The sequence below is a fragment of the Humulus lupulus genome, chromosome 9 (assembly GCF_963169125.1).
Source record: "Humulus lupulus chromosome 9, drHumLupu1.1, whole genome shotgun sequence".
NCBI lineage: Eukaryota > Viridiplantae > Streptophyta > Magnoliopsida > Rosales > Cannabaceae > Humulus > Humulus lupulus.
In genome coordinates this window covers 121860423-121888272 of record NC_084801.1, presented here as the reverse complement: position 1 = coordinate 121888272, position 27850 = coordinate 121860423, and positions in this window count along the sequence as shown.

Genomic DNA, 27850 nt, shown 5'->3' with positions numbered 1-27850 from the left:
TTGAGTATCTTGAATATAATGGAGATTATATGTTTGTGTATTTAGGAAGTGACCTAAAATCCCAAAAGATGAACTGATTATTAAAATAGATAGAAATCTTCAAAGATTGATATCAGAATCAGCTTCCATAATTGTGGAGGAAACTCATTAATCTAGAAATGTATTGGACATTTCAGATTTATATGTTTCACCAAAAATGTCGAAATGTAACAGCTACGAGTAGTTAAATAAGCTATTTGATTTAGTTTAGTTTTTTGTCATTCCGGAAAGGGTTTCAAACTAGAATAAACTACTAGTATGTCATTGCGAAAGCAATGGAGATACAACTATTCTAGAAGAACTAGAAATCATGAGAGGGTATAGCACATGAAATGAAGTATCATTTAATTCAAGATAATTTTACGTAATTGATGTAATGATCTTGAAGATAACTTCAAAATAGTTTCTTATGAAACTGTTAACAAAGACTTTGTTAGAAAAATTCGTTTGGGAAAATGTGATTGAATCATTGAGAGAGATGCCTAAATTTGATTTAGGGCAAGTGCGAGATTGTTGGGAATAGTGCCCTTAAAGCAATTGTAGTTGACAAATATTTTAAATGAAATAAATAATTTAATTGAATTATTATATATATATAGATTATGTCCGATATTATGTTGATAATATTAAGTAAATATCAAAAAATTCCAAAGTTTGTTTATGTGGTCTTAATCTCATATTGGTATGAGAAGATCGAGATTAAGGTAATAAACTTAAAGCAGTTCGTAGTAAAATAAAGTTATGGAATCTTTAGATTAATTACTGCTAGTACGGTTCGCTAGTATTATGATTACAAGTGACCTAGATCCAGGTCACTAGTGTAGTATGACACTTTAGTGAACGTACATTATATATAGTGAATGTATAGAACTGGACCAGATGTGATTTGTTAATACTTGTTTAAACACTGTTTCATAGTATTAATCAAACACATCAAATGATGATCATATACACGATGATCTTAATCATGAGGTTACATTGAAATCCTATATATGTCATCTGATCCTTTGATTCATGCGTTAAGGTTTTTCATAATGATCAGGCTAAGAAAAATTATTTTGGGGGCTCAATGATATATATGGTTGGGGACATGGTTTAACAGATATGGAATATATGCCTTCTTATAGATTGAATAATGGTTCCCTATTGGGTTGAATTTTGGAACTGAAAAGGTTATGATCATTCACGTCGCAAACTTGTTGTGACACAACCTTCACTAGTAAAGTCAATGGTACTCTAGGAACAAGGTATAGTTAAAAGGGTACAACATTAATTTTATTCCCTTATAATTATTAACCATTAATAGAGGATTAACATTGTATGTAATGATTATATCAATGAACACTTTATTCTTTAATAATGTACTCTATATATATATGTCTATAATTATCAAGAGTTCAATCTCATATTTATAGTGGAGTACTCATGAGATTAATAAATATGATTATTTAATCAAAGAGCTTTGATTAATAATCTAACATTTATTGGAGCTTCATATTATAGGTCCATAGGTCCCCAGGGTGGCTCTATCAACACCATATCCAGGTAAGAGTTGATACAAGGGTAAAACTATAATTTGGAAATTTGAGAATAATTTTATTCTTCGGGTCAAGTATACAATTATATTATAATTGAGATTGAATAATTAATTTGGAATTAATTATAAATTTTTTAAAAATATTTTTATTAATTTAAATATATAATTTTGAAATATATATACATAAGTAAATAAATTAATTTTTGAAATTAAATATTTTATTTGAGTGAAAGAAAATAAAATTGTTAAGTCAAAATAGTTTTTTGATTTATTGAATTTTAAAAAGATGATGATAATGGTGATCATCAATTAGAATTTTGAATTTTGAATTTAAAATTTGAATTTCGAAATATGGTTGTGATCTTTTCCTTAAAAAGATAATACCATATGTTGACAGTAAGAACTCGTCAACTAAGACAAATTAAGAACTTTGTGAGTTGTAAAAGAAGTAGATTTAAATCAAATGAACTTCAAGAAAACTTTCTTACTATTTCAAGAACACAAAATGTAAATGCTCAAATTTTAGAATGAAAAATAGAGAGAATGTAGAGTGTCTATTTCGATTAACAATGGGTGGTTACAAAATTCTCCTGAAAAATTCCCCCCTTTCTCAGATGAAGGGAGGTCATATTTATAGTAGAGCACTAATGACTCTTAGTACATTGTGGTCACTGGGGACACGACCCTACATATGCTGTTTACAGGTGGTAGTGGTGTCAGTAGTGTGGTGGTCGGTTATAGTACATGCCGAGAGTTTGTTGGAGCACCTCAACTTCAGTACCTGGATGTACCTTCGCTACTTGTTTAGTACGAGTGTCAAAGATTGGATGATGAGGACCACATTAGGTACCTTACTCGTACGACCACTTCTTGTTTGGAATGTACATCGTGCCCATACTCAAAATCCTCTTGGTTTGTAGGTGCATTCTGTACTTGTACGAGCTCCTCGAGTCACAGGATTTCACCCTCGCAAGGTACTTTATTCCCAAGGGCTTCAAGTGTTGAAGTCCTTATATGTTATTCGAAGATGGTTGGCAATCAAGGAGCTCGCAAGATGGCCATATGAAAATGAGATGAGAGGGGCCTCTCGACCCTAGGCGCAAGGTATGGCATCGTAGGCGGGCATGTGCCTCGCAACATAGTCAGCATCAGATGCAACAATAGGAGGGTAGGATGGCCTCGCGAGACCCTTGTGACTCCTTTAGCGCGACCCCACAACACCTTTGGCGTGACCTCGCGACACCCTCGGTACAAGACAAGGCGTGTGCCTCGCGAGACCCTAGCGACTCCCTCGGCACGACCTCATGACACCCTTGGCGTAAGACGAGGCGTGTGCCTCATGAGACCCTCGTGCCTCCGTCGACACGACCCCGCGACATCTTCAGCGTGACCCCGCGACAACCTCAGCACGAGACGAGGCGTGCACCTCGTGAGACCCTCGCGACTCATTCTGCACGACCCCGTGACACCTTCATCGCGAGACGAGGTGTGTGACTCGCGAATCCCTCATTGTGAGATGAGGCGTACGCCTCGCGACTCCCTCGGCGTGACCCCGTGACACCTTCGGCGTGACCCTGCGCACCCTCAGCGCGAGACGATACGTACGCCTTGTGAGACCCTCGCGACTCCCTCGGTGCGACCCCGCGACACCTTCAGCGTGACCCCGCAACATCCACGGTGCGAGATGAGGTGTGCGCCTCGTGAGACCTTCAACGCAAGGCCCCTATGCGCGAGATGAGGCAGTGGCGCGAGGCGTAGGGGTGTGTGGGTGAGACGGTGTCCGTGAGGCCCCTTGGCGCGAGGCGCAGGGGCGTGTGGGCGAGTCTATCTCCATCCCAAACTTATATTTTGAGGATCATGAGATAGGGGCCTCGATCAAGTGGAATGTTGCTTGCCCCCCAGCTATGAAAGGGCCTTTAGGTGCTCCAGAAGAATTTTCGGTAGGGTGTCTTCATAGCATAGGTGTTGTTAGTGTGTTTCTTTACTTTGGGGGCATATAAAAACACACTTTGGAGGTGGTGATCCTTGTGATCCCTTGAGATTGAATGTGAGCCTATCATTTGGCTTTGCGAATCCCAATGTAGGTGTTTGGCTCCATTTTTGACCATAGATCAAGCATTGTATTCAATGGCTAAGATGAATTTGAACTTCTTATAAATATATATTCATCTTAAACATAGTTACTACACTCTCTTTTCTTAGCTTGGTGGTATTTGTATCTTCACATCCTCCTAGAGGTAAGTGCTTCCATTCCTCACAAAGTCACCTTGGCTTTCTTTCCTCTTTATTATTAAATTTATTTTTATATGTAAATGTCTATATAGGTGCTAGGAGACTAAAACACCTTTCTCCTTTCTTTTTCCAGACATGTATTTTTGACCTTTGGCATTCCTTCGACCGTGACGTGTACTTTTTACCCTTGGCATTCCTTCGACCGCGATGGTGCTCGATTTTACCCGCCCAAGGTATACTTTCTTCCTTTCTCATGTTCAATGGGTTTAAATTAGCATTACTTGGGATGGGTTGTCTTGGTCGGAACTCCTCGTGAGCTAATCCACATGTACCCCCCTGCTTGCACATATACCCTTCCTTGTACCCCGTAGTTGGTCATTTCGAGCACTTGTGTCTAGAGGTTTTGAGCTTATTCCTTTGTGTTTTGTAGCACCCTTTCCACCTACACTTGCACCCATATTACCAACAAGATGCGATTTCATGGCATGTGGGGGATCATCTAGCGTTCTTCCGGGGGTCGAGTTTGTAGACTTATCTTCAGACTCAGGGTCTCCCAAGAACAACCCTTACAACGACTATGACACCTTGAGTAGGGCCCGTATATGTCACCTTAAGCACATGGCCGAGCTTAGTCGTAAAATCTGGGTGGTGGAGAGCGAAATAGATTCGGTTTTGACGGGTGGTGGAGTCCCTTTCTCCTTTGACCTTAACGATCACATTGCAAGCCTTAGAGTGAACCTTTTTTTTATCTATAAATGGAGTTGGAGTACATGGAGGGAGACCTCCCTCCTAAACCTCCTGCCCCCTTCTCTCCCTATAGTAGCCCTGAGGTCACCCCTGGTTCCCCTTAACCCTTATCTTCAATCCACCCATGTTCGATGATTCCACACTCAATGGCTCGGTGGAAAACCCTCGCATGAAGGAAAAAATGGAGGGAAAGTGCCCTGTTTTGACCTCACCTTTTTCCTTGGGTTTTGCAGAAATGTCAAAGAGAATGCGACGACAGGTGGCTCCCGAGAAGCTAGATTCTGGTCCTCTGTTGGCGTCCACCATTGTGTCCAATGTGTCAGAAAATCGGTTGTTAGAATTATTCAAGAAGTATCACATTGGCAAAGAGTACAAGCTATACATACCCTCCAACAAGTGCAAAGCCAATAATCCCCCCAGGGCTACATGGCCATGAACGAGCACATCTTGAAGGCGGGTGGGACCATTCCCTTACACCCGTTCTTCATCATGGTCCTTAACCACTTCGACCTTGCTCTGCTTCAGTTGCCACCTAACAACTGGTTGACTTAAAGATACCTATATATAGTGTTTGTAGAGCTTAACGGTCATGCTCCTACGACCCAAGAGGTGCATTTTATGTACAATCTCATGCCTACCCCTGAATCTAAAGGCATCTATCTTCTGCAAATAGCCAATTCTTAGGTCTCCCTGATAGAGGGTTCCATCTCCAACCCGGGTTCCTGGAAGTAGGAATTTTTCTTTGTGAAAGGTCCCCTTTCCATCCGTGAACATTTTCACTCATCCCCAAGTAAGTACTTCAAGCTTTTTCCTTTTACATTGAATTTTCCATTTTGGAACTTATACTCATATTGATAACTTAGTTGATTGTTCAGAGAGCTTTAGTATCCCCGACATTCCTGAGTCAGAGGCAGCACCAGTAGCCGTCTTTCTTGATGCCGACCCTGCTATGAAAATGGCAGCCTGTCTCTTCACTGTGGGCAACCTTAACCACTATGGTTTATCCAGGGTTTCGGAGCCCGACATACTGTGGCATATTTTCGAGTGAAAGAAGAAGGTGACTCTTATCGAGCCTCACTCAGACGGGGGTGATGTGGAATGGGTGCTTGGGGAGGTTTCCCTAGAATCTAAGCGTCCAACACGATCATCTCTGTCCCTTAGGGGGTGCCCTCCTTTTGTCCCTACGGACCGCGACACAACCTCTCATTCCTGCGGTCCACAGACCATTCCTGGGTGCTTCATTATGCCTTTCTCCGAGGAGTATGATAATATTCCTTACGCTCCTACTACTCATGGCCATTCGAGGCATCCTTTGTTCGATGTTCTTGCGCCTTTTCCACCCTCGGTGAGTGGGTCTTCCGTCCCTGCTCACCCGGGCTCTCCTGACTTGGAGGGGTCATCTTGGGTTAGTCGCACGTCAGCTCCTTACGTTCAAAGGTATACCCGAGTCACCGAAGGTATTCTCGAGACCGAGTGGAGGGGTCTCAGGAGTTTTTCCATGGTGGAGCTTAAGGAGACCCTTGTGTAGTCCACAACTTGGGTGAGTTCATGCGTCTTACATTCTTTTTTTTTGGGTTCTTTGTTTGCTCATTTTTTTTCTCTTTTCTTCCTTGCAAGCTTCTCTGGTGGCTCAACACTTCGTAGACTCAACGCATGACCTCTCTTCATCGAACGCTGAAAGGGACCGTCTAGCGGTCAGAGTTTAGGAGCTCGAGGGACATCTTACCAACATCAATCTTAAGCTGGAGAAGTCTCTGGTGAAGGCTTCCTCGTCATCAAAAAAGAAGAGGAGAGCGGAAGCCAAGGCTGTGATGTTGCAGGAGAGGGTCTCTCTCCTCGAGGCTAATTTGGCTGATGTCGAGTACAAGTCCATAGAGCGCACCCTCTATGGAATGTGGAGGTAGAATCCTAGCTTCAATTTCTCCTTCTTTGGTGACCATGTCATTGCCAAGGTGGCCGAGTGGAATGCTCGCAGCGGGAGGCCTTGAGATTTTGCTTCTACAGCTTTTACCTTTTAATTCAATTTGGTTGTATGCTCATTTGAACCTCATTTTTTTTTGGAACTTTTCTAAGTCCTGCTGTGGCTGATGCCGATTTTGTCTTACAATATTATCGCAACCTTATTTTATATATATATATGTGATCATTTGTTTTTGCTTCTTTATGCTTGAGGTCCTTTTTCTCCTTTGACTAGGGCGGCGCTTATTGTAATGCCCCAAATTTCCTAATAAGGTTTAGGACCTTGATTAGGAGGTCGGGAGGGCCATAATTGATTTATTATGCTATTTAATGATAATATGCATGTTTAGGTGTATTAAATATGCATGTGAACTCATTTGTGATTAATTGGGTGATTTTCATATTTTGGCCATTTCGGGCATTTTTGGCATATATGTGAAATGGGCGTGGTGCTTTGTTATTATTTGGTTATGCCAGTGTTACCCAGCACAAGACGATCCTAGGAGGTAAGCTAGCGGGAAAGTCACAACGGGATTTAAGCTTGACTTGGAGTAAGTCAAGGGGTATTTAGAGCATTACTGGGTTATCGGGTAATGGGAATTAATATTTGGTGATAAATTGGGAGTTAGTAAGACCAGGGGGAAATTCTGGAAGTTTTGACTATAATGTCCCCGGGGTGTTTTTGGGACCCCAAGCATTAGGTTTTATTGGAAGCTACTTAAGCTTGAAGTAACCTTTTAAGAAAATAAAAAGAACGTTCTGTACGTTCTCTCTCCCTAAAGTTCCCTTTTCGTCTCCCGATCGCGTTTTCAAAGATAACTTGAGTTCTAGGACTCGGAATCAAGCGAGGATCAAGGCATAACAATCCTAAGGAGAATTAGAAGCTTATTAGCCGGAGGATTTAGTTGGGAACAACTAAATCAGAGGTAATTCAAGTTTAAGTTTTAAGTTTTTAAAAGTTTTTAAGCTTGGATTGGATTTTGTGAATCGTTGAGTTTTTAGTTCGTTTGAGCCTCAGGTTTTGGTGGTTTTGGACCATTGGGGAGTTTGGGAACTTTGATTTGATGATTGGGAATGTTTATACATGTTTTTTGGAGGTTTTAAAAAGTTAAAAACGAAGAAAAATGGCTGCCTCGAAGTTGGGCCGCGGCCCTTGCTCGATGAAGCAGGTGCCCTGTTTTGCTCTTGCTGGGCGCCGCGACCCTTGGTGTTGGGTGCCACGGTTCTTGCCTCTGGTTGTGCTGGGGGCCGCGGCTCAAGGTTCCAGGGCCGCGGCTCAGGCAGGCTTTTGAGACCGTTTGGGTGTTTTTACCCCGGGAACATGGTTTTAGGCCTCGGGATCATTCCTACTACTCGGATTAGTGGGGAATGATGTCTTGGAGGCTAAGTTTTAGTTCAAGGATTGGTTTTAGAACTTGAACTCATTAGATCACCATTTGTGGTTGTGACTAGGTTATCACTAGGGCTTGGAATCAGGATCGTGCTTGTGGCTCCTTTGTTGGTAACTTGTGCTTGGACCCAAGGTAAGAAAACTGCACCCCATGTGTGACATGCATGACTATTATTGATGCATGTTGGATGTTTAAATGTAAACATTGAAAGCATAATGAATGCTTGGCAATCTTGCCCATTTGCATATGATTATTACTGAGGCATGCTGGATGATTAAGTGTGATGCATGTGATGCACGAGAAACATGTGATTAGGGCATGCCATTAATGATGAATATGAGATTGGTCAGAGCTTGAGTCTCTCTGTTTGTGCATGATCATTATTATGCTAGCAATTGTTAAGTAAGCATGCTAAATGCCTCATCTTTGGATGTGTGACATGTGATACATATTGGTACATATTGATAGAATTGCTTACTTGTGCATGGCTCTGACTAACTAGTCAGAATTGGCAAAGGTGTTAGTATCAACTGTGAAGCTGTGACTTATTAGTCAGGTTCGGCAGTGGTACTGGGCATTGGTCACATTGCGCTGACTCACTAGTCAGGACGGTCTTAGCGTGTTCCACGCAAGCCAGCAAAGATTAGATCTAATCGACATCTGCATTGAATGACTCAAAGAGCATTAATGCCAGACCGACCTCAAGTTCGATTAGCAATATAAGTGCTTGAAGGATAGTGGCTTACCTAGCAGCCACTATTCCATTTGAATTAGTGACCTGCTTGTCAGTCACTCAGTATGGTTTACCAGAACCTGTTGAAGGCTAGTGGCTTACCCAGCAGCCACTCTTCCATTTGATTTAGTGACTTTCTTGTCAGTCACTCAGTATGGTTTAACAGGACCTCAAAGTGATATTCACTCATTTGATCAGAGCTATGAGCTCTGTGTGATCATTTTGATCATCACACGCATGGTTTTGGGTGCTGAGCCCCGTAGTGACTTGCTTGTTAGTCACTCAGCATGGTTTACCAGAACCTCAAGTGTTGAGACACTCATTTGATTAGGAATGACTTGATAGTCCTCCAATCAGAAGGGCAGGATTTCTTATCCTGGATACCCCAGCATTGGTTTGAATTCATTTGCATGCTTGAATAAAGCTGTGTTTGCTAGGCATGCCAGATATTATTTGTTATCATGATATGACTGTTCATGAGCATATGAGTTTTCTTGCTGAGCTTCGGCTCACGGGTGCTTTGTGGTGCAGGTAAAGGCAAAAGGAAGCTGGACCATCCTTGAGTTGGAGAGCTTAGGTGATGACGTGTACATATGCAGCTGCTCGGCCAATACTTGGGCGAGGTTTGAAAGAGGAACTAGGGTTAAACCCTGTTTTGCCGCTTAGAACGGCCTGTTGTAAATATTTTCTTGTAATAGACTCTAAAATTATATTTTTGGGATCCCAATGTGTACAGTAAACGTTCTAGTGAAACGTTATATCTCAACCAAAATGTTTAATCCCTAAACCTCTAATCATACTTAGTTACACGTTTATGGCCAAACGACTCGATTAGCGATTTTAACACTGTTTGCAACGTGCACTATAGCGGTCTCTAGAATTGGGGCGTTACACTTATAGCATGCTCTGACACTGCTAAGTACAAGTACAATCTTTCCCCTTTTTTTGGCTTAGCCAAAAGGGGTGGTTTTCCAAGGTGTTCCTTTAGCTTAGCGAAGGCTTATTGACAATCTTCATCCCAAGTGAACTTTTTGTTCCCTTTTATGATGTTGAAAAAAGGGAGGCACTTGTCAATGGATCTGGAGATGAACCTATTGAAAGATGCTACTCTTCCTATTAAGCATTGCACCTCGTTCTTGTTTCGTGGTGGGCTCATTTCCAATAATGCCTTGATTTTGTCAGGATTGGCCTCAATACCTCGGGAATTCACCATAAAACCAAGGAACTTCCCTGACGAAACTCCAAAGGTGCACTTGAGCGGGTTTAGCTTCATTCTGAATTTTTGGAGGGTGTCAACCATCTCACTGAGGTCGCTTGTGAGTTTTTCTGCCCTCCTTGTCTTTACCAACATATCATCTACATAAACTTCCATATTTCTTCCTATCTGATTTGCAAACATTCTGTTTACCAACCTTTGATAAGTAGCACATGCATTCTTTAACCCAAAAGGCATCATCTTGTAGTAATAAAGCCCCTTGTCTGTTATAAATAAAGTGTGCTCCTTATCGGTCGGGTTCATGGGTATTTTATTGTACCCGGAATATGCATCCATGAAGTTGAGTAGCTAGTGCCCAGCCATGGCGTCTACTAACTGATCTATCCTAGGAAGTGGGAAGCTGTCCTTAGGGCGACTTTATTGAGGTTAGTAAAATCCACGGATGTCCTCCACTTTCCATTGGGCTTCGGGACTAAAACTGGGTTGGATACCCATACTGGGTAGAATGCTTCTCGGATAAATCTATTTGCCTTCAACTTGTCAACTTCTTCTTTCAGGGCCGCGCATCATTCTGGATCTAGCGCCTTCCTTTTCTGCCTCACAGGTCTTGCTTTTGGGTCAAGTGATGGCACATGATTGATGGGTCTATCCCCACCATGTCCTCGTGACTCCAGGAAAATACATCGAGGTTAACTTTTAGAAATTCTACCAGCCTTACCTTCACGATATCTGGAAAGTTTCTCCCTACCTTTAACTTCCTCAACGCCTCATTCATAAATGCGACCTCTTCCAACTTATGTACTGGCTCGACCATGGGTTCCTCTGCGACCCGCAGGTCCAATTCATGTGGGTTTGTGCTTCCATGTACTACCATTACCATAGGCACTGGCGATTTTATGGTTGTGCGGACGGATGTGTTATAATATTCCCTCGCTTCCTTCTGCTCCCCTTTCATGCTCGTTATCACCCCAGGAGTCGGGAATTTTATGGCCAAGTGATATACTGAGGTTATCGCTTTCAATTCTGTTACGGAGGGTCTTCCTAATACTGCATTGAAGGCTGAGGCGCAATCTATGACGACAAAGTTTGCCATTATGGTGGTTTGTCTGGGTTGTTCTCCCATTGTGATGGCTAACTCAATTGCACCTATGGGCTGTATCAAATCTCCTATAAATCCATACATGGAGGTATTGTAGGGCTTTAGGTGCCTGATGTTTAGTCCCATGTGGACGATACATGATGTCTACATAGCTTCCATTGCCCACCAGGACCCGATGCACCCTCATGTTTGCAAGCTATATAGTAAACACCAAGGGATCATTGTGAGGGAAATGCACACCCCGCTCGTCTTCTTCGGTGAAGGTTATCGAGTCGTTCTCCCCCTTAAAACTCATTGGGGGCGTTGCTCCAAACTTAAGACGCTTGGAGGTGGACTTCGCCTGGCTTCCCTGGCATACTTGTCTCGCCCCTTCCTTGATTCGCCTCTGAACTTTGGCCCTCCGAAGATGGTCCTAACTTCTCCTTCCACCTCCGGGTCTACATCTCGTGCCTGTGGTGAGGGTACTCCTTCTTCCGTTCTTTGGTTTTCTTTGTGGACGTATCTACCCAAGTGTCCCTTGCGTATAAGCTCTTCGATTTCTATCTTCAATTGAGTGCATTCTGTAGTGGTATGGCCAATGTCTTTATGATATTGACAATATTTACTGAGTCTCTTTTTGATCGGTCTTTTTTCATTGGCAGGGGCCTCCTGAAAGGGACTTGATTTTCATTTGTGACAAAGATATGCTCCCTAGTATGCGTTAGGTCAGTATAAAAGGTGTAGGGGGCATGTTTGCATTCATCAATGCGTTGGGGCTTCCGAGGCTGATCATCTCTCAACCCTTCGTAGACCTTCTTTTTCTTTGCACTACTTAGGCCTTCCCGGATTGAGGGTTTTGGAGGGGACCTATTTTTTTCGGCCTTAAGGCTCTCGTGACCATCTTCGATATGAATATATTTCTATGCCCGGTCATAGAAATCGTCTAAGTCAGTGACCTCCCTCTTAAGCATTTTATGCCACAAAGTACTACCCAAGCATACTTTGACCGTAATGGCCATTTTTAATTCTCCACGAGTCAAGCTTCCTACTTTGGCTGCCTCCATATTGAACCTATGGATATAGCTCTTTAGACTCTCATTTTATTCTTGTTTCACGTTAGCGAGGCTAGTGCTTGGCATAGTGTAATCGCGCACGACATGATGTTGTTGGAGAAATTCATCAAAAAATTGTTGCCAAGACCTGGTGGACTCTGGCCGGAGTCTTTTGAACCATTTGTACGCAGGTCCCTTTAATGTGACAACAAAGCAGTGGCATCTAGCCCTGCTATTAATTCCTCTTAATTTCATTAGGTCGTTGAACGCGTCCATATGGTATTTGGGATTCGTATTTCCTTCATAAGGGGTCATGTGAGGATCTTTGAAGTTATCCAGGAGTCGAACAACTTGGATTTTCCTAATGAAGAGTGATTCATAATCGAACTCATCGTCGACAGCTTGCCCTCCAAACATGGTGATTATCTTGCTTCGGAGGCTCCGCATTTCAATGTCTAGGTCTTATCTCCTTTTGTTCAAGGAGTCTCTCAAGTTGGATGGGTTAGCCTTTCCTTTCCTTTTGTCTTCCTGGGGATCCATAGGAGGTGTATTCCTCTTGTTCATTCTTTTCTTGTTGAGTTCTTCCCTTAAGTCTGAAGGTGTTTCCCTTGAAGTGACTTCGACTTCGTTACGAGGGTTAGCGTTATTCTTCTGCCCTGGCCTCTGGGGCTACTTCACCTGTCCAGGACGTTCATGCTACTTTGTCTGAGGGGTATTACTAGTGGAGAGTCGAGTCCTCCCATCATCCACATGGGCTATGGTTTCTCCACCCTCTTGGCCTTTCTCCTTTTGTCTAGGAAGAGGCATGCTTGATTTTCCTTGTAGCAGGTTGTTCAACACCTCTTGCATATTTTCTAAGGTGGTTTCTAGCCTTTGGTTCTTCTGGTGTAACTTGTGTATCTCCTCTTTGTAAATATGAGACATAGAGCTCAAGCTTATGGAATGTACTCGGGGACCCAAATCTTGCCAGCCGTAGTTCGCACCTGCGGTGGCCTTGGGGGTGGAAACTCTCTGGCCTCTTTCGCAGGAGCAGCCGATGGTGTTGGATGGTTTTCATGGGGTCCTTTGGCACATCCATATTTTTTAGTGGCGAAGGATTATTCAAGGAGGCGATCAACTGATCTTCGTCGAGGTGGACCTCCACCTCTTATGGTTCTCTCAGTCGCTTAGAGCATTTCAGCATCTTTCTCTGTTGGAATCAATGGAAGAACAGTGGATTGGCACTTATCCTTCCCACTGACGGTGCCAAACTGTTGATGGTAAGAACTCGTCAACTAAGTTAGATCAAGAACTTCGTGAGTTGTAAAAGAAGTATATTTAAATCAAATGAACTTCAACGAAACTTTCTTATGATTTCAAGAGCACAAAATGTAAATGCTAAAATTTTAGAATGAAAAATAGAGAGAATGTTGAGTGTCTATTTCCATTAACAATGAGTGGTTAAAAAATTCTCCCAAAAAGTACCCCCCCCCCTTTCTCAGATGAAGGGAGGTCATATTTATAGTAGAGCACTAATGAATCTTAGTACATTGTGGTCCCTGGGGACACGACCCTACATATGCAGTTTACAGGTGGTAGAGGTGCCAGGAGCGTGGTGGTCAGTTCTAGTACATGCCGAGAGTTTGTTGGAGCACCTCAACTTCAGTACCTGGATGTACCTCCACTACTTTTTTAGTATGAGTGTCAGAGATTGGGTGATGAGGACCACATCAGGTACCTTACTCGTACGACCACTACTTGTCTAGCATGTACATCATCCTCGTACTCCAACTCCTCTTGGTTTGTAGGTGCATTTCGTACTTGGACGAGCTCCTAGCGTCACATGTTTTCACCATAGCAAGGTATTTTATTCCTAAGGGCTTCAAGTATTGAAATCCTTTTATGTTATTCCAAGATTCCTGGCAATCAAGGACCTCCCGAGATGGCCCTATGAAAATGAGACGAGAGGGGCCTCTCCACCCTAGGCGCATATTTTTGGCGCAAGGTATGACATCGTAGGCAGGCATGTGCTTCACGACACAGTCAGCATGAGATGCGACAATAGGAGTGTAGGATGGCCTCGCGAGACCATTGCGACTCCCTCGGCGCGACCTTGCAACACCTTTGGCGTGACCTCGCGACACCCTCAGTGCAACCCCGCGACACCTTCGGTGTGACCCCACGATACCCTCAGCGCTAGATGAAGCGTACACCTCACGACTCCCTCGGCGCGACCCCGTGACATCTTCATCGTGAGACAAGGCGTGCACCTCATGAGACCCTCGAGATTCCCTCGGCGCAACCCCGTGACACCTTTGATGTGACCTCGCGATACCCTCAGCGTGAGACGAGGCATGCACCTCATAAGACCCTCACGACTCCCTCAGCGCGACCCCGCGACACCTTCGACGTGACCTCGCGACATCCTCGGTGAGAGACGAGACGTGCGCCTCGTGAGACCTTCAACGTGAGGCCCTTACGCACGAGATGAGGCTCTGGCACGAGACGTAGGGTTGTGTGGGTGAGATGGTGTTCGCGAGGCCCCTTTGCGCAAGGCGCAGGAGTGTGTGGGAGAGTCTATCTCCATCCCAAACTTATATTTTGAGGGTCATGAGGCAGGGGCCTCGTTCAAATGGAATGTCGGTATTCACACCATATTTTGTGGAATGATTGATTTTAATTAAATAAATAAAAGAAAATTAAAATATCCATGAAAAGGTAATATTGTTATTCACGCATGACACAGTCCAAGGACTGTGCCATGCATGTAGCAGTATTAAGATAATGTATCTGTGTTGTATTTATTTTATTTAATTAATTAATTAATTAATAATTTGAAAATAGATATTTTCAAATTTGGTAAGTTGGATATTGACCTAAATAAATTCCTATCATCATTATGATATTATTATTAAGAATAATAAGGTAATACATAATTTCTATATATATGATATAGAATAACAAGAAGAAAATAGAGAAGTCAATGAGAATTCATAATAAAAGTTTCAGAATTTGTCAGACAAAGATTATATTCTTCTTCTTATTTTATTCTAACATTTCTCGGGCCATAATCCAAGTTCTCATGTGTTGAGATATACTTGTGATTCCTAAATTACAAACCCATGTTCTCTATGTTCCCACACACATCTTGAGGTGCAGAGAACACTTCGGAAGATCATGGTTTGAATACTCAAAGCATTGGATAGGACGATCGATATATATATATATATACGAAAAGACTCAAGGACACTTGATAGGCTTCAAGAGGTAAATACTTTTGTTGTAACCTTATTTCAGCACGAGTTCTTTCACTCAGTTCGGGTATATCTAGAAAATAAATAAACAAAAAAAGAACCAAGGAAGATGCCTATTTATTATCCACGTAAGCAGCTCAACTTGCACAGTGGTTATACGAGCTAAGGATGTGGAAGTTGTGAAGTGCGAGCTCAGAATATTCAAACAGATGTCGAAGTACGAGCTTGGAGGGTATATCCAACTCGCAGTTATCCTAGTATATTGCATACTCAAGGATCCCTGGAGACTCAGAATCCCATTATACGGTTATTTATTACCTGGCTGCCATAATTATTGTCTGAGATAATAGAAACCTGTTTATTCTATTATCAATTCGTATCCCAATATAAATGGGAATTGTTTTTATTGAATGTAATAAATATGTATATGTGTGTTTGACTCACGCGGTTACCCAAACCTGTCTATGGAATTTCTCTATAAATACTTAGAACATTGGACAGGAAAAGGGACGATTATTCTGTAATACTGAAACTCTGCCAAAATAGAAAGAAAACAACAATAATATAGACTTGTGGACTAGGTGGAATTTAACCACTGAACCATGTAAAAGATTTGTGTTCTTGTGAATTCATTTCATTTTCCATTACGGTTTATTTCTAAGCACTAATCTACCTTATAATTTCTTAATACAGTGTTGGCGAAAACCACGTCAACAGTTTGGTGCTTTCATTGAGAGGGAAATTTGTGCTTCATCAAAATCCCAGTCGAATCTAATCATGGCGCTCACTCGCTCAATGCACGACAATGAGATAGAATAGCCTGGTGGGGAGGAGGCCCATCATACCGATGTTCGAACGAGCATGGCTCTGAAGTCCAGCAACGTCTGGGAAAACAACCGACTTGTCATGGTGATACTGGGAATTCGGCGTCATTGCCACCGAATCCAAACCCAGACTACTTAACTGTCATTGAGATGGAAAATATGCAGTTAAGAAGCCATCTCGCTAAGGAAAATAGGAAAATTGAGGAGGTTTTGGCTCGATTACCCCCTTCTTGCAACTAACGTTAATGTCAGAAAAAGGAAAAGTGAGTCTCACAAGTCCCACAGGAATAATTGATCCAAACCAAGTCGATCAATCAGAACTGCCACCCCAAGTTTTATGCCTACAGGGCGAGACCACTAGAATGCTCATCTCAGTGGCCCTCTTAGGGGTCATCAGCATATCAGTCGATCGGTTAGAACCGCAACCCCAAGTTCAGTGCCTCCTTCACAAGCACCTAGGAATGCCCATGGCAACCCACGAGGAGGGGATGGAACAGGCTCACAGAGACAAAATGTTCCAGCAAACCCTCCTACATCATGATTGGATCGTCAGACACAGAGAGCTAGAAATAATGGGGCAGAAAAAAGGCGGGCTAATCTAGTTCGCCCCGATGGGACAAGGATTGCCTCACCAATAAGGCATCCCCCATCACCTATTAGACATCCAACACTACCTCGTCCTACGTGGGACATTCTAGCTTATGCAGATAGTAGGAGAAACCCTCCTCCGTCTGCCCATACCTACATCCCACGGACGCATGGTGAAAATCCAGATCCTCAGCCTTAACCACGAGTTGTAAGCTTCGCAAATGGAAGTTACTGGACTGAAATTCATCGAAGTGGCAGGTCCAAGGGCGATCTGAGAAATCAGCTGAGTTCATCACAAAGTCCTCGGTACAATTCACAACCTGATTTGTGTGATCGTCTGAATTTGTAGAGAAGGAATCCAACTCGGAATGAAGATGTTAGTTATACTCGAAAGGAGAGAGGTCCTTCCATAGTATGTGATAATGGGAACACCCCACCAAACCAAGCTCAAGCTTGGAGGGACAATAACCCATCAAATGTGTACGACAAGATGGGAGTTGTTGAACAGCCCCCAGATAACCTAGGGACCAGAGACAAAACCCTCGAGAGGCTAGCTCTGATGGAAGAGAAAATGAAGAGGCTTTTATCTAGAAAAGATAAGGACGATTGCGAATTAGAAGATGAGCTTGAGCCTTTTTCTCCAAATATTGCGGTGGCCACATATCCGATAGGCTTCGGAATGCCACACTTGTCAAAGTTCGATGGAGATGGAGATCCGTCAGACCACCTCGGGATGTTTAACACCATGATGATGACCCACCATGTCGGGCTCAACCTAAGGTGCATTTTGTTCCCTTCAACTCTAATCGGTCAAACCAGGCAGTGGTTTAAGCAATACAAGAGGCATTCTAGGCTTCCCAGATAGCTCAGGTTAAGGCTGATTCATTAGCCAATGTAAAGTAGCAACTTGGAGAAACATTGAAGGCATATCTGAGTAAATTTTCCAATGTTGCTGCATGAGCTAGGGATGCTGATGATAGCTCCAAGCTCATGGCTATGACGACGGGAATCCTTGTTGGGGGTGACATTTGGCAGGAATTACAGAGAAAAGGAGTTAATAATGTGGATGAGTTCTTGGCACAAGTTCAAAGATGGATTAACCTGGAAGGGGCACGAGCTTCCATCGCAGGAACCAGCCAGATCCCTGTCTAGCCCATTGGAGCGGTAACGGACGTTGCAGCTACGGCTCAAACTGTTACCCAGAATAACCTAGGGGGGGGGGGGGCAGGAGTAACAAAAGGAAGGGAAGTGGTGAGGGAAACCAGAGCGAAACAAAGAAAAATAAATCTGGGGAGAAATTCAAGCCTGGTTATGCCACTTATACCGACCTCGCGGATACTATGGAGCGTATATTCCTGGCAAATTCTACTCACCTTCCATGGAAAGAGCCAGAACTGTTGAAAAATCAAAGAGCAAAGAGAGATCCTTTGAAGTTATACCAATTTCATAATGATATTGGTCATAACACCGATGACTGTCGACAGGTGAAGGATGAAATCATAACTCTCATTAAAGCGGGTCCATTGGCCCAGTACACCCAAAATCGAGTGGTCCCTAATCAGCCTGCTGGTCCAAACCCTTCGTCAGCTCCCGAAGCTCCAGTAAATCAGACCAGAGCTCAAACGAATCAGGATGTTCCTCCTCCGATAATAGGGGGAGATATAGCCACCATTTTGGGAGGACCTCATCTGGCAGGCACGAGCAGAGGGGCCCATAAGAGGTACATTAACGAATAGAAATCCCATAATTGAGTGGAGTTCGTCCCGGAACAGCGGTTATTGAAACAACAACGATTGGGAAAACAACCAATCATTTTTACAGAAGAGGATGCTAGCCACGTCCAATTCCCACATAACGATCCCTTAGTCACAACTGTCCAGCTCGCCAACCGAAGGGTCTGGAGGACACTAGTAGATAACGAGAGTTTTGTGAATCTACCTTTTAGGTCCACCTTGAAAAAAATGGGGTTGTCTGTCACAGAATTGAAGGCGACCTCAATGACTTTATACAGATTTTTTGGCGAAGGTTCAGCAGCCATCAGAATGATCGAATTAGTGGTAACATTGGGAGAAGGCTCACGAACTGTCTCCAAGTTACTTGAGTTCGTGGTAATCGACTATCCAGCTGCATACAATGCAATTTTGGGCCGGCCTGCGTTGATGGCATTTGAAGCCATAACCTTTATCTGCCACTTAGCAATAAAATTACCCTCGGTTATGGGAATATGCATCATCAGAGGTGATCAAATCACTGCCAGATAATTCTATAGCATTTCTATGCAGGGAAAATCACAACCCGGACAGCAAGCTATGGTCATAAATGGTAGAGGTGAGGAGTCCCAGGAAGTAGAAGTTACTTGTGGGATGTAAGAACCTCCAGAAGCGGAGGATAGCGACGTCGCCCCACGTGATGACATTGACCCATGAATGGGCAAAGACAGGTTAGAGCTCCGAGCTATTAAGGAGCTCAAGGAAGTAAACATTGACCCCAAAGAAGCTTCAAGAGTCGTTAAGATTGGAAAAAATCTTAATGATAAAAGGAAGAAGGAGTTGATCAATTTCTTACAAGAGAATTTGGACGTTTTCGCCTGGTAACATGAAGACATGGTGGGAATAAGCCCGAGTGTAATCATGCACACTCTAAATTTGGACAAGAACGTACCTGTAAAATACCAAATACGGAGATGCTTGGGAACAATTTGAGCTGAAGCTCTTGAGGAAGAAATAGGTCGACTGTTAAAGTGCGGGTTTGTTCGCGAAGCAAAATACCAGATCTGGGTTGCCAATCCCATGCTAGTCGCAAAGCCAAACAGGAAATGGAGGACCTGCATCGACTTCTTCGACCTGAACAAAGCTTGTCCCAAGGATTGCTTTCCACTACCAAGGATTGATCAGTTGGTAGATGCCACGGCAGGTCACGAGCTTATGTCCTCCATGGATGCGTATTCTTGATATAACTAGATCGTGATGAATCCTGCGGACCAGGAACATACAAGCTTCATGATCCCAAATAATGTATATTGTTATAAAGGCATGCCCTTCGGGATGAAGAATGTCAGAGTAACATATCAACGCTTAGTCAACAAAATGTTCACTAATCAAATCGAGAGAAATATGGAAGTGTATGTTGATGATATGCTTGTCAAATCCAAGACTGCCAATAACCATGTATCTGATCTGAATGAATTCTTTGAAATCTTAAGGAGGTATGACATGAAGCTGAATCCTCAGAAATGCTTGTTCGGAGTGGTGTCAGGAAAATTTCTTGGTTTCATAGTCAACACGAGGGGAATAGAGGAAAATCCCGAGAAAATCAGGTCGTTGGTAGAAATTCTCTCACCCAGGTTGCGTAAAGAAGTTCAAAGCCTGACTGGAAAGGTGGCAGCTTTGAATAATTTTATTTCAAAATCCACCGACAAGTGCCTACCATTTTACAACTTGCTCAGGGGAAACAATAAATTTGAATGGACTGAGGAGTACGAACAGGCATTACTCGACCTAAAAATGCACCTGGCCGAGCCCCCAGTGTTATCTAAGCCTATGTCTGGAGAACCTCTGTTCCTTTATTTAGCTGTAACAGAAAATGCAGTTAGTGCAGTGTTAGTCCGAGAAGCAGACCATGCTCAAAAACCAGTATATTATATAAGCAAGAGACTTCTCAGAGTTGAATCACGATACCCACTAATATAGAAGCTGACATTCTATCATATATTGGCTTCTAGGAGGCTCCAGCCATATTTTCAGTCCCATTCAATTAACGTCATGACCGACCAACCATTAAGGCAGGTGTTACAAAAACCTGAAACGTCGGGACGTCTGTTAAAATGGGCTATTGAACTTAGCCAGTTCGAGATAATGTACGTGTCATGGACCTCAATCAAAATTCAGGCCCTTGTTGAGTTTGTGGCTGAATGCACCGGATTCCAAGAGGAGATTTTGAAGGAGCTGGTGCAGGAGCTGTGGAAATATTCCTAGATGGATCATCGAACGAGAACAGATTGGGAGCTTGGATCATACTAATCTCCCTAGAAGGGCATCGATTCCATACAGCTCTGAGATTTGGGTTTGAAGCATCTAACAATGAAGCTGAATATGACGCTTTACTAGGTGGGCTAAGAGTGGCAAGGGAGCTCATGGAAAAAGTCGTCCAATGCTATAGTGATTCTCAACTCATGATTATTCAGGTGTTTGGAGAATATCAAGCTCGAGGTACCAATATGGTGGCCTACCTAGCTAAGGTGAAGGGAGAGCTGTCTAAATTTGAGTACAGTACTGTTGAACAAATACCCCGTGAGCAGAACTCTAATGCTGAAGCTTTGGCAAGGCTTGCCACCACCAAAGAAGGTGAGACCTTAAACATAGTGCCATTGGAGTTCTTGGAGAGTCCAAGCGTGACAGAAGAAATGGCAGAGGTCGAGATGATCGACACAAGACCGACCTGGATGACTCCCATAATGGAATTCCTCACAATAAGAAAGCTACCTGAGGATAGAAAGGATGCAAGAAAAATACTATATCAAGCTCCGAGGTATGTGATAGTGGATGGGACATTGTATCGACGTGGTCATTCATTGCCTCTTCTATGGTGTGTTCTGCCCGATGAAGCTAAAAACATATTGCAGGAAGTGCACGAAGGGTTTTGTGGAGATCATGCTGGGGGCAAAACCTAGCACTAAAAATACTGAGGCAGGGCTATTTTTGGCCCACTTTAACAAAAGACTCGATCTCGTTTGTTCAGAAATGCAACAAATGCCAGTGTTTCACCATAGTTTCTTGAGCTGCTCTAGTCGAGCTAACGATGATCTCATCCCTGTGGCCATTTGCGGTATGGGGAATCAATCTAATAGAGTCCCTGCCTATGGGAAAGTGAGGAGTTCGCTATGCGATGGTGGCGATCGACTATTTCACGAAGTGGGTAGAAGCCGAACCTCTGGCAACCATCACTTCAAAGAGAGTCCTAGATTTTGTGGTGAAAAGTATTATATGTCGATTTGGGCTTCCTAAAAAGATCATGTCAGACAATGGGACACAGTTCAACAGTGATCTCTTCACTGACTTCTGTGAAAAATACGACATTATTAAAAGTTTCTCCTCAGTAGCGTATCCATATGCCAATGGACAGATCGAGGCTGTGAACAAAACCCTAAAGGCGAGCCTGAAGAAGAGGTTAGACGAGGCCAAAGGATTATGGCTCAAACAGCTCTCGCAAATACTTTGGGCATACCGAACTTCTCACAGAACCTCCACGGGACATACCCCTTTTTCCCTAACTTTTGGAAGCGAGGTCGTCCTTCCAGTCAAAGCCATGGTAGCCACTCAAAGGAAAAGGACATTCAGCTAGGAATGGAATGATGAACTTCTTAACACATCTCTCGACCTGATTGAAGAGAAACGAGCGGAATCGCAGTTACAACTCGCCCATTATCAACAAAAAATCACTCGTTACTTTAATTCTACATTTAAGATGCAAAGGTTTGGATTGGGCGACCTAGTTTTCTGAAGGGTTTTTCTTGCAAATAAAGATACCAAGGATGGCGTGTTAGGACCGAACTGGGAAGGACCATATCAGGTCATTGAGGTTTTACGAGAAGGAACTTTCAAGATAGCTACGCTGAATGGGGAAGTAGTCCCACGGACCTGGAATGCCTTACATTTGAAAAAGTATTATCAGTAGTACCATCATCCATGTAAGGCTTATTTCTAAGAGTCATTTGCTTAAATAATAGATGGATTGTTAAATAATTGCTTGTTAAGGTTGTACGTGTATTAATATTTGTAAAAAGCAACCAAGAAAGTTTCTACATTCTGGTTACTTGGGGGGTATATAACCAAAGGTTAGCCAGATTAAGATCGCTTGATAAGTTTAATCATTTAAAACACTAGATACAACCAGGTCTGAAACTTTGAAGCTTGGAAAATAGATTATTCGATGACTTTTTTAAGAGCTCGAGTTGTCAATAAACCTAGCACGAACTAAGTTTAATCATTTAAAAACCCTGGATACAACCAATTCTGAAACTTAGAAGCTTGGAAAAATGATTATTCGATGACTTTTTTAAGAGCTTGAGTTGTCAATAAACCTAGCACAATTTAAGTTTAATCATTTAAAACCCTGGATATGGCTAGGTCAAAAACTTGGAAGGTTGGGAAAATTGTTTAATACCAAGGGTTTTTAAAAAAGCTTGAGTTATCAATAAACATAACATGAACTAAGTTTAAATCACTTGAAAAGTTGGGAAAATTGTTTAAATATCAAGGGCTTTTTAAATCTCGAATTATCAATAAACCTAACACAAACTAATTTAAATTATTAAAAACCCCAGATATAACCGGGTTCGAGGCCTGATTCTTAACAGGTATGATACAAATCAACACACAAAACTTGGATATAACCAAGCTCAAAATATCTATCCTGATCTAAAAATCGATCCCTAAAATCTCGAATGTACAAGTCTAAGGAGTCATAAACATGAGAGACAGTAAAGGAATGATAAATAGATAAAAATTTAGATATATATCAAAAAAAGAAATTATCCCGAGGAGAAAAACCTCAAACCAAGCCCAAAGGCAATTGTTTAATAAGAAAAAAAACTTTGTTAAGCAATTGCAAATAGATAATAAAAAAAGAGGTGTCACTGAGCTCCACTAGGTCGCTTGGAAGATGTCACCTCCTCGCCATCCCCCTCGACTGTTGTGGAAGCATCATCAGTCTCTGATGGTTCTTGCAAAAGTCGAGCCTTGAATTTTGCAAGGAGCGGATCTCACAACCCGGTTTCCATGAAAGAGAAGTTCTCATCCTGGTTAAAGGCCCAGCACTGGTATAGCATCTCTTCCATGGATGACCGTGAGAACGCCTTTTCTTCCTTGACTACGGCCTCAGCCTCGAGCAGATTTGCTTTGACCTCATCAACCTCGGTTTGGAGTTGTGCAAGTGGAGCCTGGAGGACTGTCATGATAGTCTTGGCAGTCTTGGCAGCCTGCTCCCTTTCTTGGGACGAGGCGAGGGCAGCCTTGGCATCTTGTTCATTCTTCTAAGTAGCCACCAAAGCAGTTTTGGTGACCTACTCGGCTTCTTGAGCGACTATCAGGGCAGTATTGGAGGCCTTTAGTTCGGCTCGTAGCTCATCATTTCTAGCCCTAGCATGGGCTATACTACGATATTGAGCCAGGACAGACTGCAAAATAATAAAACAAGTCAAATTTATCCTTGGGCACAATAAAAAAAAATGTCACCAAGGAAGGATAACTTATAGTGAGGCTCATTCCCATGGCTGATTCCATGATGTTCTCCAGGCTCCGCTTCTTGATGGTCCTCAGATCCCTTGAGCTGGCCTTATAGGCGTGCCCCACCATATGGCTCCCCGTCTCGTAAATGATACCCCGAAAGACTTCAGGGATTTTCTCTAGATCCTAGGGATTTACTGGTATTCTAATGGTTGCGGCTGGGATGCTGGGGGCTGGAGGATCAGCTTGTATTACTTGGCCTTAGGGAGGCGCAAATCAGGGCAGAGGAGGAGGATGAGAAACCCTCTTATCGGTAACATAAGACACCGAAGTTGTGAGCTCGTGCCTTTCCCCTTAGCACGGGATTTTGAGGTGTTCCCTGCTGTCGAAGGGGTCTTCTTCGTAATCTGAGCCTCTTCACAACGGGGCCCGAGCCGGCCTTCCTGGCCTGGAAGGCAGTTCGGAGGTCAGGAGCTCCGGGTTGTTCCATCTCTTCGCCTGAAAAGAGAAAAAAGGAGTTCTTTCACAAATAAAGTTGTCAAAAACATATACAAGGATAGAGAAAACAAAGATCCTACCCTCTGGGCTGGGGGAGGAGTCTATTATCACCAGCATGGGTGTTTTGGCCGGGGTAGGCCCGACCTCCGGCCTTGGGAATACTAGAGGAAAAGGAGAGTCTACAGTTAGTATTTTTGGGATCCTAAGGGATTCAGGCTCAGGTCCTTCCTTAAGGCTGGATTCATCTACATATTGTCTAAATCTACGAGCAAATGCACCCTGGAGCAGAGAAGACCAGGTCCTATGGTTGGTTCCATACTCCTAAAAAATGGAAGATCTAAAGTTTAAAGTGTTGTCAACAACTACTGTGCCCTTAGGGTAATTGCTGTCATGGCATAACACTAGGTGGTCTACACATTACAGTAGGGTTACATTATGATCTGGGTTATGAGGATGACAATGGATGAGTTGTTTTGGGTTAAACTGAACTAACCTAAAGTCGACAACAACCCTATCTAATTCCCTATAAGGGTATGGGTTACCTTGGCCGGAGAGGCCGGCTGCTACCCCTGACGTAGCTTGTTCTAAATCAGGTTCCCAGACAGTCTCGGGATCCCGCCTTTTCCTCACAAGGGGAACCTCGTCCTCTTCTTCTTCCTCGCCATCGGTGGCAGGAAAGGTCTCCTCTTGAGAGGATGGGAGCTCCTGGATTACCGGAAGGGTAGCCCGGGTCCTTAAGGCCAACGTCTGACCTTCGCCAATTGACTTACACGCCAGCATCATGACATCATTCATGACCTGGCAGTAGTCCTTCTTGTTGGGTGGAATCCCAGACAACTTCTCATATTGACCCTCGAGGGTCACGGACTTCTCTGTCCTCGCAAATATGGCTGCACGAGAAAAAAATTCAGTTAAGATGTGTACAAAGGAAATATCTTGAAAAGAATATAATTTAATGAGCTGAAGACACAGAGTAAAGAACTTACGAGGACGGTTGAAGTATATGTGTTTGCAATTTTGGAACCCATTCGACATAAAGAATAGGTCTTTGTAGTCGTTGGGGTGACTGGGAAGCTCGATGACGGGAGCAGAGTTGGGAAATCTTCTGAGATAGTAGAACCCATCACCTCACCCTCTCTGTTCTGAGCTAGCTTTAAGGCAGAAGAAATATGGTATATCTGCCAGACTGGGGACCTCCCACTCATGTTTCAAAAACAAATATTTCAGCCCTGCCAAAAGCCTATAAGAATTTGAGGGAGGGGGGGGGGGGGGGGGAGCTGAAATGGATCCAACTTCACGAAATTTAGAAAGTCCGCGAATATTGGTCTAGGGGGAGAAAGGCTCCAGCCTTGAGATGTTCGTCACTCCAAGCTGCGAAATCATCTTGGAGAGGGGAGCAGCTCCGTTCCCCTTCGAACGCAGGTCGGGCAATGAGAGTTATGGTCCCAGACTCGATGTTATGGCTCAACATGATTTTGTTCACCCTCCCTTGGGTCGTGATCTTCAATATGATGCGTTCTGCCTCAAAGTAGGCATTGGGCTCAACCACCACCTTCTTCTCCACCACCGAACCGAAGTGGGGGATGGGGGACTCTGGGGCGATCTGCTTCCCCTTGTTCTTTTACTGAGAGTTGGTTGCATTCTTCTTGGGTGCGGTTTTCTTTTGGGGAGCCATCAGATCGCCTAACAGAAAGAACAACCTAGTTAGAAGGTGACCTAAGAGGGTTTAAAGACACGCAGAAGTACGAAGGGGGGGAAGGTTTACTTTTTTTATACGAGTTGAGGTTAGCCTCAGCCCCATCGTGTGATACCACACGATACCCTAAGTTACGCGCCTCGACCACTGATATTTAGGGATCCGTGTGTCAGACTGCCAGACCACTACTTTCCTTGGGAGGCGGTTTAGTACAAAACCACCCAAGAAACATAACCTCTAAGCTCTCTAGTTTGAAACCTAAAAACCCTTCATCTCCTTTATCCCGAATGGGTATTATTTAAATTAACGCACCATTGAAATTACCTAGATTTACCCAGAAATTTCCCAATTTTATGAATATCGTATTTCTATAGCTATTTTTGGACTCACCCGTTGTACCTAAATCGAAACATATTCCCTAAAAACATTTAGAAATAGCCTAATAGTGATTACAGTGAATAATGTGGATGTACATGGTGAAGAACAAAAGTCCAGTAAAAAAAAAAATCTTCAAACTAGAAAAGAGAGATACTTACAATATATTCTCCAATGGTAAGACGTAAACTTTGCACAGGGAAGTTCCTGGAAAACTTCTGAGTAACTGGGTGTAACGAACGAGTTTTGGGGATTTCTGGGAAAGAAGGGAGTTTCAAAAGTGCAGAAGAGGAAATTTTTTAAATGGAAGGTAGTGAAGTCTGAAACTTGGCCATCCCTTTTATATGTAAGTTGTGTAAATTAATCTGGGTCATCCGTTTGGGTTAGTTCAAGATCCAAGGGCCAAGGTTAAATAGAGAAAACAGCAGCAAAAAGGTGCAAGACAACTATTGCAGTCCTCAAAACCCAAACAGACACCAATTGTAGTACACCACGTGTCTAGCACTCGAGTAGTGGGTAGGCATGGTATTATGAAGAAGAAGTTTAAAAGTCCCAACTATGTAGGTCAGAAAGTGACAACATGAAACATGAGCAGGGACTTGGGGGGCAAATGTTGTACCTTAATTTTAGCACGAGTTCTCTCACTCAGCTCGGGTACATCAGGTAAATAAATAAACAGAAAAAGAACCAAGGAACATGCCTATTTATTATCCACGTAAGCAGCTCGGCTTGCACAGTGGTCATACGAGCTAGGGATGCGGAAGTTGTGAAGCACAAGCTTAGAATATTCAAACAGTTATCAAAGTCCGAGCTTGGAGGGTATATCCAGCTCGTTTTTATCCTAGTATATTGCATACTCAAGGATCCTTGGAGACTCGAAATCCCATTATATGGTTATTTATGACCAGGCTGACATATTTATTAACTGAGATAATAGGAACCTGTTTATGTTCTTATCAATTCGTATCTCAATATAAATGGGAATTGTTTGTATTAAATGTAATAAATATGTATATATGTGATTGACTCACGCGGTTACCGAAACCTTTCCATGGAATTTCTCTATAAATACTGAGAATATTGGACAGTAAAAGAGACGATTATTCTGTAATATTGAAACTCTGCCAAAATAGAGAGAAAACAGCAATAATATAGACTCGTGGACTAGGTGGATTTTAACCACTGAACCACATAAAAGATTTGTGTTCTTGTGAATTCATTTCATTTTCCATTACGATTTATTTCTAAGCACTAATCTAAATTTGAATTTCTTAATACACTTTTGGCAAAAAAACCGCTTACACGAGCAGGGACATGAGGGGCAAATGTTGTACCTTGATTTCAGCACGAGTTCTCTCACTCAGCTCGGGTACATCTGGCAAATAAATAAATAGAAAAGGAACCAAGGAACATGCCTATTTATTATCCA